Source organism: Aphis gossypii, chromosome 2, assembly GCF_020184175.1.
Source record: "Aphis gossypii isolate Hap1 chromosome 2, ASM2018417v2, whole genome shotgun sequence".
NCBI lineage: Eukaryota > Metazoa > Arthropoda > Insecta > Hemiptera > Aphididae > Aphis > Aphis gossypii.
The window spans coordinates 53,254,323-53,269,022 of record NC_065531.1 but is presented as its reverse complement, the minus strand read 5'-3'; the positions used below and the strand labels follow the sequence as shown (position 1 = coordinate 53,269,022).

The 14,700-nt window shown below is 24.2% G+C and overlaps 1 non-coding gene across 1 annotated transcript; it reads left to right on the top strand.

Moving 5' to 3' along the window:
- Positions 1 to 7,007: 7,007 nt before the first annotated feature.
- On the top strand, positions 7,008 to 7,079 carry Trnad-guc (transfer RNA aspartic acid (anticodon GUC)). The gene has a single exon. It is a non-coding gene; the product is annotated as a tRNA-Asp (tRNA).
- The last annotated feature ends 7,621 nt before the right edge of the window (positions 7,080 to 14,700 follow it).

Here is a 14,700-nt window from a genome sequence, read left to right as displayed (position 1 = left end):
ATAACGTTTCATTGTTTCAGGTTATTTTTTTTTAATTTTATCCCCTCTGGTTTGGTTAGGTACTCATTAACATGTAATAAGTAGTTAATAATAGTAATTAAAATAATTAATTTATCTCAAAAAATCATAAATACCTAAAAGAATTAAATAATTAAATGAGATTTTATCAAGAAATTTAAATGTATAACATTATTAAAAGTATATTATGTTAATAAAAAATGAATTTAGTTTCTATAAACCGACATTAAGCACATATAGAAACTTAAACTAAAAAATTATGTATCTATATATTATTATTAAAATAAATAATTATGCACGTACAATTTATTTTCGATTTTACACTCCTACAAAATGTACCTAACATACTTGCCTAATACGTTTTAACGGAACAACAACAATGTTGAATCGTTTATTTTTATGGCCAATTATGGTATTGGCTCATTGAATATATCATAATATAATATTATAGTATTATACACACATTTTGCTGCCGATTGGTATCACATCTTCAAAATGCGCACACGAGACGTCGTCGTCGTCGTGGCCGCTGTTAAGTCGATCGATAAACAACAAACACACACACACGTACACTACGACAACGACGATTTGTGCAGAGCGCTTAGGAATTTAGTACTAGTAAAATCTGTTTTCGACTGACCCCAGCGTCCCCGCCTATTTGAGAGACTTCTGCTATAATATTGTTTTACACAACTTTAAAATAATATTACATATTACTGCCTTTATATATAGGTATAGGTAACTGTACTATAATATTTGACATCTCTACACTTATTAATGCATACGATCTATGCTATAAAACCTCTAAAGGTTTAGTTGTAGTCAATTCTTTCTTATGCGAATTATCGTCATATTTTTAAAATAATTAATCGTAATTTATAACTATACAACGAAATTCTTGAACAATTTGTAAATTTCACAATGATTTTTTATTTATCTATACCCATTTTTTTTATCAAAAGCTATAATTTGTATTTCAAAGATCATAAATAAATAATATGTATTAAAACTGTATGTAAGATTATATAATAATATGAAGGATAGAAATTATTATTAATTTAACCAATAAATTGTAAATTTTATATAAATTAAATTGATTTATTATTATTAATTTTTTTCAATTTGGTGATTGACTTACCTATCTTGTTTATTTATTCTGGTTATCAACGAGATTATTAGTCGATTCAATTGAACAATTTACATTATTTCAGTTTTTAAGATTTTATTAAATTAGTAGACGAAGGGTATATTGGGAAGTTTATGTTTGTGTCTTAACAGTTAATTTGGTGTATTTTTGGTATTTAAGAAGCATGTGTTTGACCGAGATGAGTGTACTGTAAGCTATGGGCATTAAGTTGGATCTTTATTGGCCATACGTATGCATATTGTCAACGTGTAAAGCAAATGTGTTTTATTTGAAGGTGGTTAAATTTGATTATTACTTCATGTATTATGGATATTATGACTGATTCTTGCCATAATACCTATAGAATTGACTATTTGTCACATAAACTCTATTTTAGTAAATTACTTTACAAATTAAACCATTGTTTTTAATATTTATTTTATATAGATATAGTTGATTAACCAGAATGTATATTAGCTTATATACGAGTAATATTATTATGGTTGTTATTATTAAAAATATGAGAGAGCCTTAAGTTTTATATCAAACGATGGATGATAAGTAGTATTACAATTTACTGATTATGTTTTTAATAAGTACATGTTGGTAATTAAAAATTCATTTTTCAATAATTTTATCATATTATTGAAAATTTATTATTATTCATATTGATTTAAATTTAAATTGATTAAATCTAATTCATGATTGAAAATTTAAATACTAGTTAGCATATTCATGTAACCAAACAACTTGTAAATCATGTTAATCTTTATAATACACCATCATACACTTATAAAATAAAACAGTTGATTTTATTGTAACTAAACAAATTCAAATATTTCAAATGATAATTTGATTATAAAAACCTAAATTAATTTAACGTTTAATCTTAGATAAAACCCATTAAATATTTGACAAGTGAGTAATTACATAACTATAACTTCGTATAGTTGAGTATATACAAGTTTTTTTTAATTTAATTGGACACTATCAGAAGCTTAAAAAAAAAATTATAAACTTGGATAAAATAACAATAATTAATTCGATATTGAACTATTATAGTGATTTCAAAACTTTAAAAGTTCGTATTTTTTAATATTCCAAAGTATAAAAATGTAAATTGTGCACACAAAATACAGTGTATAATAATCTGTGTAGTTTAAAACTGCAGCGTCTATGTCAGTTGTGTGTTATCTTAAGACATTATTTAAGTAACTATAGTTGAAAATATTATTTTATTATATTATACGCTTAAATTTAATTTTAGGGATATCTTGCAGAAATATAATTCAGTTATGATTAATGAAGATTAAAATAAAAGGATTATTATTTTTTAATTATAATTCAATCGTGATACAAAGTAAAGCTTACGATTAAATTGAAAAAAAAAACACTTAGACCCACATATTTCATAAAGATGTAGAAAGTGATATGGTAGTGGCATAATGCCTATAATACGTCATATTAAGTATGAATAAAGTATAAATTATGTAATAAACGCGGATAAAGGGAGAGGAGTACGAGCCCCTCAGGTCCCTCTGACTAAGTCACTATATTATGTATACATTACGAGTATACATCTAAGATTATTTTACATAGATTATAATTTATTAGTGTTTATTTTGATTTATTATGTAAAACGGTCTAATTATGTTAAGTATATATATTTTTTAATATTATTGGAAATACTTTTATTTTCAATAAAAATATAATAAACTACATTAATAATATGATGTTTTAAGATTATATGAGACATTTATTATTTTTACAATGATGTATTGATGTATAGTTTTTAAATTCAGAGTAGAATTCATTTAATGGTTACCAAAAAAGTATTAAAATATTGAAATATAAATATTGCAAAAAAAAAAAAAAATGTTTTTATTAAAAAGGAATACTCGAAATATATTTAAAATAATTTTTTTTTTAAAAGTACTTAAAAGTTAAAATACAACAAAATAATTGAATACTTTTTGGAAAAAAATAAGTATGATGATTTGTAACATTACTTTTAAATTTACAATATCTTCCACCAATGTGAGCAATGATTGGTAAGTAATTCAACACTCATAATCATTTTATACTAGCTACGAATTAAGTTGTGATCTATAAATTAATTACCTACCATATTATAGAATTATCTTTAAATAAGAAAACTCGATACTCAAAAATTATTATTATTTTAATAACAGCTATTGATCAAAGAATACACTTTGGATACAATAAGAATTAAAATAATTATTCCCAAATCATTTAAACTTATGTAATTTATGTTACATTTAATTCTACGTAGGTATAGATAATTATTGAAACATTGAGATTTAAGAACGCATTATGCATTTAGAGTCTTGAAGTGATATAAATCGTTTATAAAACCAGTTTAATATCTAGTTAAAACTAGTTTATCTTCATATTATTCATTTACACTTAAATTAGTTTTGAGATTGATACTTGCAAATGTTAAAATACAATGATATTCATACATATAATATACTATATATACATATATTTAACTATAAATCATGTAAATTACTTAATATTCTGTAACAATATTTAAGTGTATCATTACGATTAGATTTTATATCCGTATAACAAAATTGTTAATTTCTTCTACTGATGGGCATAATTTTACATAATAGTTTTATGACTGAAAAAAGTTTCCAGAAGATTGTTATACTTTAAAAAAGTATTTTACAGATTTTATTACCCCATAGAATTGATTAATGTCTATTATATTTGCGTTCTTACTAGTTTATACAAAAGATCTTTGAAAAGTTTTTCGTAAATACACAAATTCATGTTACATCTCAGTAGGTGTCACTAATTCGTCTATCGACATGGTACTGATTTTTGTTTTTTTTTTTAATTAAAATACCTAATCATTATTGTTTATAAGAATTTCTTGTGAATAATGTCGCAATGGTTGATTTCGTGAATCGATTTTTTTAAATACTAGCTAATTTATTTTAAGTGACTAAGTTCCTATTTCCCGTAATAACGTATTATAATATTTATGTAGAGTGTATTATTCGTACTTAGTTGTATAAAGTATTAAAGTAGAATTATATTGATGATACTGACGAAGAATGGAGATAAATATTTTTTTAAAGATTATAAGCGTAAAATAGAATATTATAATTCATCCATTTCAGGGAACGGAATCATGGTTTCTATTTAAACTAATTTTAATTGTCTCCTTGAAGTACGATGAATAATCTAAAAATTATTAATATCTCATATAGTTATCGCATGCAGTAAATCTTAATCACATTATGTCAAGTATATTTGTATTATAATTTGATTACATTTTACAATTAAAAATTATACTCGTATAATACATGTCGTCATCAAAGTCCCATGAATTTGTAAATCATGTATATCACTAATGCTTATTAATTATTATATTAAAGTTTATAGTTTGTACGATTTAAATAATATTAAAAAAATATACCTGCTTATATAATTTTGACCTACTTAGACCTTTTAATAATTTTATATGGTCTTGAATAAAAACCAAACTTAACCTTTAGAGACCACTTAAAGTTAAGTTAATATTAAAATTTTAGTAACTTTTAATTTCATTATTTTTTTTATATATTAGGTACTTAGATAATAACGCAACTTTTTTGTTAAATTCACGTTAAGTTCAGTTATAAATAATAAGCAATTGTCATACAATACATAAAATACACATTAAAGGGAATTTAAAATTATTTCTAATAGTATTATTTGAAGAAACAAAATAATAAAATATTATTTTCAAAATGGTATAAAGTAACCTTTAATGTCATTATATATTTTAAGCAGTTAAAATATTTTACCCTTACAGTTATGCTCATATCTACGAGTATTTTAATTAATATAATTAGAAATAACCGATTGTTTATAGTTTCAACTGGATACAAGATTTTCCATAATTTTAAATTTCTACGAAATCAAAATTTTAAGCTTAAAATAACAATTTGCTACCAATCTGATAATTTTAGGTTATAAATTATTGTTAAAAATAATAAGTTGTATAAATTTGATACATACACCAATTGTTTAAATACACATTTCCACACTTTTTTTAAACCAACTTTGCTTTTATACATATATATAATTTGTATTTACGATTTCACTGTCAATATAAATTTATAAATACACTTGAAAACGATTTTCTTAAATTTATAAATTATTAGTTTTGTTAGTTAAATATTATTATAATATTTTAAAATTCATAAATATACTTATAGATAATAAAAACAATTTTTTTCTCACTTATTCAATCTGAAAATTTCAAAATATTGGATATGTTCCCTAACAAAAGTTATACTAATACCTCCAGCAAACTGTCAGGTACCTATAACAGTAAAAAATTTGGTGACGATACATTGAACGGTGTAGAGTTGTATGCGTGATAAAAAATCTGGACTTTTTTTATAGTATAGATTATTAAACCATTAAATTACAATATCATAAATTATATTAATATTATTATTTGTATTATTATTTTTTACCATCTAATTGACATATTTTATATTAACCTGTTTAACTTGATGTTATATGAGCCTATATTGTATTGTTTTCGATTCTGAGTAGAGAGAGGTATTAATTGGTGTTAGATTTCAAGTAGAGTAAGAAAAGTATTGGTATAACAATGTGCCTGTCATCACATTTTAGAGCAGTAAAAATAATTCAATTATCTGCTTTGCCGGACTATGGTTTTCGGTAACAAATTTAATCTGGTTGGACTGGTTGGTTCTTTGGGATGTTATATAATTTTAAATATCTACCAAATATTTATGATAGGATTTTTTAAGTATAATATAATTTTTAAAATATTTTTATTTTATTGAAATTTGAATTTTAGATGTTGAAAAATTGGATAAATCACGCAAATTTACAAATTATTTTGCAGTTAAAAATTCGTAAAACTTAATTATTCCTCCGTTATACCCGTTATACGTTTTCATTTTATGTTAATTTAAAAATATTGAAATTCCATAAGACATATTTATAATTTTTAGTTGAATTATGAAAAATATTTAAATAAAATCTAATACTCAGTTATATTTCTTAGGTACCTATTCAAATCATCTAAATATAAGTAGGTATTATAGATTGTTTTATTGATTACTATCTACCTATCTACGGGCTACAATGGATATATAATTACAATAAATACCTATTATATGTTTTAATAAAAAAATAAATACTCTTAAGCATAATAATTATAATATTACAATATATTAATAACTAATGTTTTTTTTACTATTTTAAATGGCAACATTGGCAACATACATTTTTAATACCGTATATACCGTAATACCTACCTACCGAAAGAGAATATTATTCAGAGGTCTTTAATGCATAAAAATCAAAACTTTAAATACTTATAAAATGTAATAATTACAATATAGGTACCTACTCGTCCAAAATTTCAATTGTTTATACATCCAAATATTCTAAAATCCGCATCAGAACAAAAATTAAAGTATATACATTATACCTTTACAACATTTTTTTTTAATAAAAATTCGTTAAAAAATAATATAAGAAATAATATTTAGAATAATGTTTTTTTTTTAACTACCTACTTACAATATTATTTAAATTACATTTTTATAAAAACGTTAGTAGTACCTAGGTATTTGAAACGATACATTTATTATGCTAGATAATGGATCCATCTGGTATAGGTACTTAAATTGTTTCTTAATAATTAATTGTTTTATTCAAATGTAATACATCTATTTAATCAATTTATTAGTGACTTATTCAATGAAACAACTAAATTTTAAAAACTAAAACTTATTATCAAAGTAGAAACACAGTGTTATTAATTATTTACAATAGGTTTATTTTTAACTGGTAGACACATTCCTCGGTAGTATAGTGGTAAGTATCCCCGCCTGTCACGCGGGAGACCGGGGTTCGATTCCCCGCCGGGGAGGAAAACTTTTTGATATTTTTTTCTTAACCTTTAATAATAATTAATAATATTATTATTAATTACATTTTAATAAATAATAATACATAATATTATTATACTTTATTATTTAGATGTATTGAAAACATAATATAACATTAAGCAGAAATAAACGAATAATAATATAAAATGTGGTTATAATAATTTTAATATTATTAATATTTAATAGCAAAAAACCACTCAAAATGTATAACCGATTCAAATTATATTATCTAAAGTTTACATTCTAAACTTTCAAAAATAAAATAAAACCAGTGGGGAATTTTTCGAATGCATATGATAGGAATATTTTTGTTAACTGAAATGACAAACATGACATCATAATATAGAAAATGATATCCATTCATAGTGTGAGTTGCTCCATAAATACTATAAAGCATTATGGGTTGAAAAACAGTGCTACAAAATACTCTCCGAGAATATCAATAAATATATTGATATATATTTTTTATTGGAATCGGTTCAATAGTTTTTAAGTATAAAATGAGAACTAAGATAGAAAGACATTTTTGTTTATATATTTTTAGATTATTTCTGCAGTTTATATTAAATTATTTTGATGATACAGTTCGTTCGCAAACATAAAACTTTTATTGAATTCTAAGATACGTTTTTATGATAAATGTTTATTAAGTTTAATTTGTTATAATTTTTTAATAATTACAGGGTTGTGTACACAATTTTAATGCTTAGGTATGTAAAATTAAGTATTAATTTATGAGTGAACTAAATTTGTTTACTAAAAATGTGTAACAAATATTTTTTTACTGAAGCTGAAATCCATCCTTAAGTAACGTTCTTTTATATTATTAAATAAAACATTGAATGGGTTTTTTTTTTTTAATAGCATATTATATACTTAGAACACTTAGTTATAAGATTTTTAATGTAGTGGTTACACTGCATAATTTATTTTACGTGAACGTGATTATAAATAGTTTTATTTTTTAAGACAATAAAAACTTTATTATACAATATTATCTGATCAGGTTAAATGGAGCTGTGTAGTTAAAGTCCGATAATAATTAAGTTATCAGTTATTTATTGGAATATAAACGTCAAACAGAAGTTACGGCAAAGTAAAGAAATGTAATGTAGTTAATAACTTATACGATAAATAACTATGGTAGAAGAATAAATAAGGACAAACATTACACAAATACAGGTGTAGAGACCCAGAGAAAGTGGTAAAATAGGTATTTATGACTGTACAAAGTGGTGTGACTATTGGAATATAATGATTCATTCGGTGGTTATAATTTATAATTTATAGTCGAAACTGCAGATTGTTGTTGCAATTAGCATTAAAATAAATTAAAAAAACACACATTGTACACTTCATATGCACCGATTTATAGACTAAGTAATAAAATATAATAAACATATAAAGTATTGGATCCCGAACAGTAAAACTCGGTTTAGTTAGAATTGTTATTACTTATATAGAGCTAGGGGCTTCCATGCGTTAATATTTTTATTTGAAATATTAATATACTCAAGAACAGCAATTTATTGAATTTTGTATTGCTGTTTTTATTTGTGTATTTGGTGACTTTTTAAATTGATTTTTGGCGCTCAACGAGTTGTTCCGTTGGACCTATTTCTCCATTTCTCCGACTCATCGTCCACACTGATTGCTATATGCACAAAATACGCCTTTAAAATATGATATGAATGAATAATTTCAAAAGAAATTGACTTGGAAACGTGATATGACGTAAGTATATTGCTCACGTTTTCGTCGGAAATACGTCATTTCCTTGAGGTGCACGTGACACTGTATGTGATATAAATTGTACAACTCATAGATACCACGTGTGTACATTGGGTTTTGGCTTTTCAAGCTTGTTCAAACTCAATTGAATGCAGTGTTGTTATTATTATTTTTTTGTAGACCTACCTTCCATATTTTCTTTTGATGGCTTTGCCCTCGGGGCATTTCTAAGTCAAGACGAAACTATAAGTAAATTACTGTGTTGAAGTGTAGTTACCTCTTACCTCACTACCCACCTACTGTGGCACTGAATCAAGTTTTATTATTTTTAAAATTTAAATAGGTAACTATAAGAGAATATATTGAAAGAAATCTTTCCAATCCTATAATTAGAACCGCACTTCTTTCGTTATCTGTTGTTAAAATAAGTTTTACATACATTAGACAAGAAAACATTATAGTATATAAAAATTACATGATAAATACATGACTAATTAACAGTTAAAAATCTACTTTAAATGCTTTTAAGACTTTAAATTATCATTTGTAAGTTATAACTAATTACCTACACATTTGAAATTAAATTGTAAAATGTCTATTAAAACATACAACAAATTATTTTTATTTTTAATATTAAATTTAAAAATCAAAACATAATATTGTAAATAGTAAAAAAGGGTGGTCAAGTGGGTGACGCTCTTCTGTACAGTAGGTATCGTCGTATCGAGTAGACCTTGGACATAGAGTAGGTCACTGTAATGGGTATGTTAAATTTGAATGCAATGATAGATTGGGTTAGGTTGGATTATTTTATACGAAAAACGATTCTGAACGGAGATAGTTTGTTAGCCTAGGATATATTATCCATTGGACGGTTTATGTTTTAATGACCTAAAATTTAATCATGTATGGAAAATACCAATTTAAACAAATGGTGTATGTTGCAAGTTTCTACGACTAGTAATTTTTAACAAACAACTAAAATTATTTGATAGTAAATAGTGATTTTACACATGAATCTTTGATTTGATAAAAATTTATATTCAAGATAATTTTTTTTTAACTTGCCAACGCACAACTTCTTCTATAATTATTGTAAGCCAATTTTATAGAAAATTTTGAATTACATTTTTAATTCTTAGCTACTTATACAAATTTTGAGGTTTATCAGGGATTCGCCCATAATTTTTGTAATAATAGTTTATTATTATAATATCATAATTAATAAGTAATAACGCATTAACGCGTTTCTAATTTGAAAACTAGAAATCTAATTACATGTTTTACCGTACCTAGTTCACCCTGCAATATTGTTATTGAGGTTAACATATGACATTTATGATATCTGTTTGTTTTGCACGAAAAAAAAGTAAGACTAATATATGGCCATTCACAAGATACTCGTTACTTCAAAGTATATATACATTGAGAAAGAGGCTGAATCAGATGGCAGGCACAAAAGCATATTCACATAAAATTAATGATTACTATCGAATACAATAAATCCGATAAATGTAATATTTCTGTCTTCAGAAATAAAACAGGCATGTTACTCGTATTATATCACATATCAAAGCAAAATTCACTAGATTTCAACTTAGCGCCGTTAGCGGTCATCATCAAAATAATAATATGTGAATTCGATCCCCACCCGTGGAGTATTGTGCCCAGAGCTATTCTGCGTTCCTTCCGACAACTAGTCGCAGGTGTATGACTTATGTATTTTATATACCTAACACGCATATTATATACGTCTTTGCTATTATAGCTTTACTCGGCTTCAGTTAAATATTTTTATTTCAAATAGATAAAAAAATATGACGCAAATAATAGTAACAATAATAAAAAAAATATGTTCAATACGACAATATTTAGGTACATTTTTCAATAAATTACACTAATAAAAAACTAATGCAATATAGAAGTGTTTAGTATATCAGTGTATAGGTACGTAGTTAATTACAATATTATAATATTTTACATTATAAATTGTGGAATTATACAATTATATAATAACGTGTTGGCACCATTTTTAACTTAGGTATAACCTAAAATGTCAAGTAAAACTGCAAGAGTCAAGTATGCTCTTAAATCTTCATATATGCTTTGAATTTGTATGTACTTAAATGATATGTCTTTTGTTGTTTGCGATGTGTAAAAAACTAATTCATTTTTTTAAAGTGATTTATTTTAGTATACCTTCTAAAATGATGTCTAATAACATATTATATACTACAGTTACGTCGTTTTATCTTATATCGTAACTTACTGCATACCTGCATAACGCTTTTAAAATAAAATATTCTAATGTATTCGTAGTTACTATAATTTTAGTATAATTAATAGTATTATTGAATCAATTTTATAGATAATTGAATTTAATAACATTTCCTTATTAATTATAGACTCCACAAGTTCTACTGGATAAGCTTTAAGTCTTGTATTACATCATAATTCATAACTATAGGTATTATGGCATATTAATCTTCTATCTGTGCGTGTAAAATATTTTAAGATATTATCGATATATAATATAATCTCATATTTCTCATAGTCATCATATATACCAACTTAAAATATCTTTGGGGACCCTCGAACATTGTTTTTGATTCAGACACGACACCGATAATCGCGTGTATAAATAATAATTATTGTACTAAATACTTTAAAATTATTATCATCCCTCTGGCAAAACGACGGCTTATAGTTATTTTTTTTTTAACAGACTACCGTAGTGCTAAAATGAAATCTCAAATCACTTCCCACGCTAGATTAATATTTAGATAACTAAAAAACAAGTATAAATATTGAATTAGTAAGCATAAAAGATAATTATAATGATTAAATTGTAAAACCAACAAGCATAATAAATAGATACACTGTTGTTCAACCGCTAATCGTAGATTTGTTACCAAACGTTATTTTAGTTTATCGATTTTATACATCATTATATACATAGATTAATTAACTTTTAAAAGTATCAAATAGATGTACCTTCCTTGCAAAAAAAAAAAAAGATTAAATATTTTAAAAGTGTTACAGCTATAGAATATCCGTTTCTTTTGATTTAAAGACGTCAAAATTAAAATCCATATACGAATATACCGCATATATTTATTTTATACCTGATACCTTAGTTTTATCCAATATCTGACAACTTTCGATATGGCATACGAGTACACCATACTATAGTATATTCATTATACTCTATGGATTAGTTATTATTACAGCTGAAAACCATTTAATGTTTTGAATGATGTTTTTCTTTCTCAGTTATTAATTTTCAGTTCATCGTTGTCGATATTTTTGATACTTAGCATCAAAAATATTATAGATTCAGTATTCAATGAAATCAACAGGATACAACCATTAAGAACAAATATTATAACTTGACAGCAGCGAGCAGGGTCATTCTTTGCAATTATTTGCAGGCGTAATCCAATTTCTATGGTGTCATTGTTCACACTAAATGAATATGCGCGGGACATTGTCCCATTCGATAACAAAAAAACATATATATATGTATATAAATTATATATTTAACATAAATAAATATTGTATAATGTATATAGCGCTATTAATAATTTTACTCGTATTTTAGAAAATTCAGTGTAATCGCAACACAAAGGTTTTGAATAAGAAATGATTGTAATTAAATTATTAATTTGATGTCTTCAAAGTATTATTATGCTTTTGATAATATTTCAAATTTGAAAATATACCTACATTGTATAATATATTATAAATAATCCATTTTCGGTAATGTATAATGTTGTATTTAATTCAAGAAATAATAGCTAATTTCGTTGTTTATCTAATTTATTCCTTAAAAAGTTAAAACCGTGTATCGTATACAAATTAACTAACAAATTATGCCATGAAAACTGTTTCCTTATATTATATCTTATCTCAGAAAAAAATTATTCTAAAATATTATAATCTTCATAAATATTTTCAACACTACAAAAACACTTAAATTTATGAATTACTATATGAAGTAGCTACTAATACAATAAAAGAATTTATATTTTATGTTAATTTATTTTTGTTTAATTAGTTTTAATTATGCTAATTTTTATATTTTTGGCATTTTCTATTAATAATTCAAATTTATAGTATACACTATACAGAGCAAACTATAAAAGTATTAGGTACTTTGCTATAGTTTTGTTAGTATTTCATATTGTATAATATATTATATATATATGGAGAGTTCAAAAGTTTGAATTCTCCGTGATTAATTTAAAGTGTGTTCAAGTAAGTTTGTTTGAAAAATATTATACGAACCCTCCATGGAAAGCTCTTATTAGTTATTACTTATTACTGTATATATACGTATACATAAATTAAGAAAGCTCCGCCACATCGTAATCAATTAATTAACTGTCTGTTTTGTTTATTTATTAAATTTATGACCATATTGTTATCTTCATTGTGTATGTAAATAATAATAATTTTTATTATTATATTACACAATAAATTTTCGTTTGGTGTGCTATTCAAAAACGGCTTTTTATATTTTTAATAATGAATAAATGTGTAGTTGAATAGGAACGGTTCAAACAATCGAAATGGTCCTGGACCGCTTCCAACACATAACTTCCAAAGAATTAATCTTTCAAACGTCTTTCTACTAAGAACTATAGAATTAAATTCGTGAATTTTTCACAAAGATATAACATAGCCAAGTATTACATATTTCAATATTTGACGTTGCGTCACGTCCACAGTGCACCCAACGTTAAACTATATGATCATTCTTGAGTATGATTGTATACTATGCATATCCAGTGTGGATTTGTGTATTGTTTCCAAACCAGAAAGAACTCGTGGTAATATATAGCCTTTTAGTATCATATTTTCTAGGCTACGAAATTGGAATTTGACTAATAAATAATTATAGTTAACTAATGTAAGGTTATGTAACTTATGGTTAACCGTTAGCTAAATTAATCTGTCCATAGTTTATTTAAAAACGATTCTAAGGCATTAGCGTTATGTCCAAGCAGATACATTATTTGTTTTTGATTTACGTGCTTGACGTTGGTATAGGAAATCTGTTATTATTAATGTCTAATAATTACTTCTATTGTTCAATATGTATGATTAAATTATCTCAGGTTGAACTATATATTATATAATATATATATATATATATATATATATATATATATATATATATATACGCTTGCACAATATTTTGAGTAAATATTTGTTTTACAGTGTATCTCGTGAAATCGATTTTTGATAATAATGATAATAATTAAATACAGTGTTAACAATTTGAAAATTTTCAATTATTTTAAGTTTAGATCTCATTACAAATTACAATACATTAAGATAACATTATATTACAGGTTAATTTAATCAGGATAACCAAATCAAACATAGATATTCATAATTGATAATAAATATTCAAATATTAATCGTAAAAAAGAATATCAAATACCAAAACATAATGACACAATTACATTCATAACCTTATAGGTAAAGTTATAGCCATTTCTAACAAAAATATTTACTTCATTAATACTATCTTAAAATGTCATTATAATAATATTAAAATTAATAATATTAAATGAAAGAAGATAAATATTAATAATTGAGTACTCGTAGTGCTTTCCATCAAAACACCAAAATAAATTAATATATTATACAATTCATTTGGCAATATCACACTAAAAAGAAAAATCAATATTTTTTGGCGATATTATATTATATTATAATGCAAAGAAAGCTACTTTTCCATTTCTTCTCTCAAAAAAAGAACATTTTCGATATACTGTGAAGTCCCTGAAACGTGTTTATTTTTTTAGTCAATAACTATAGATACTCAATAATTATAACAATCCGAATGTATTATATCATTAT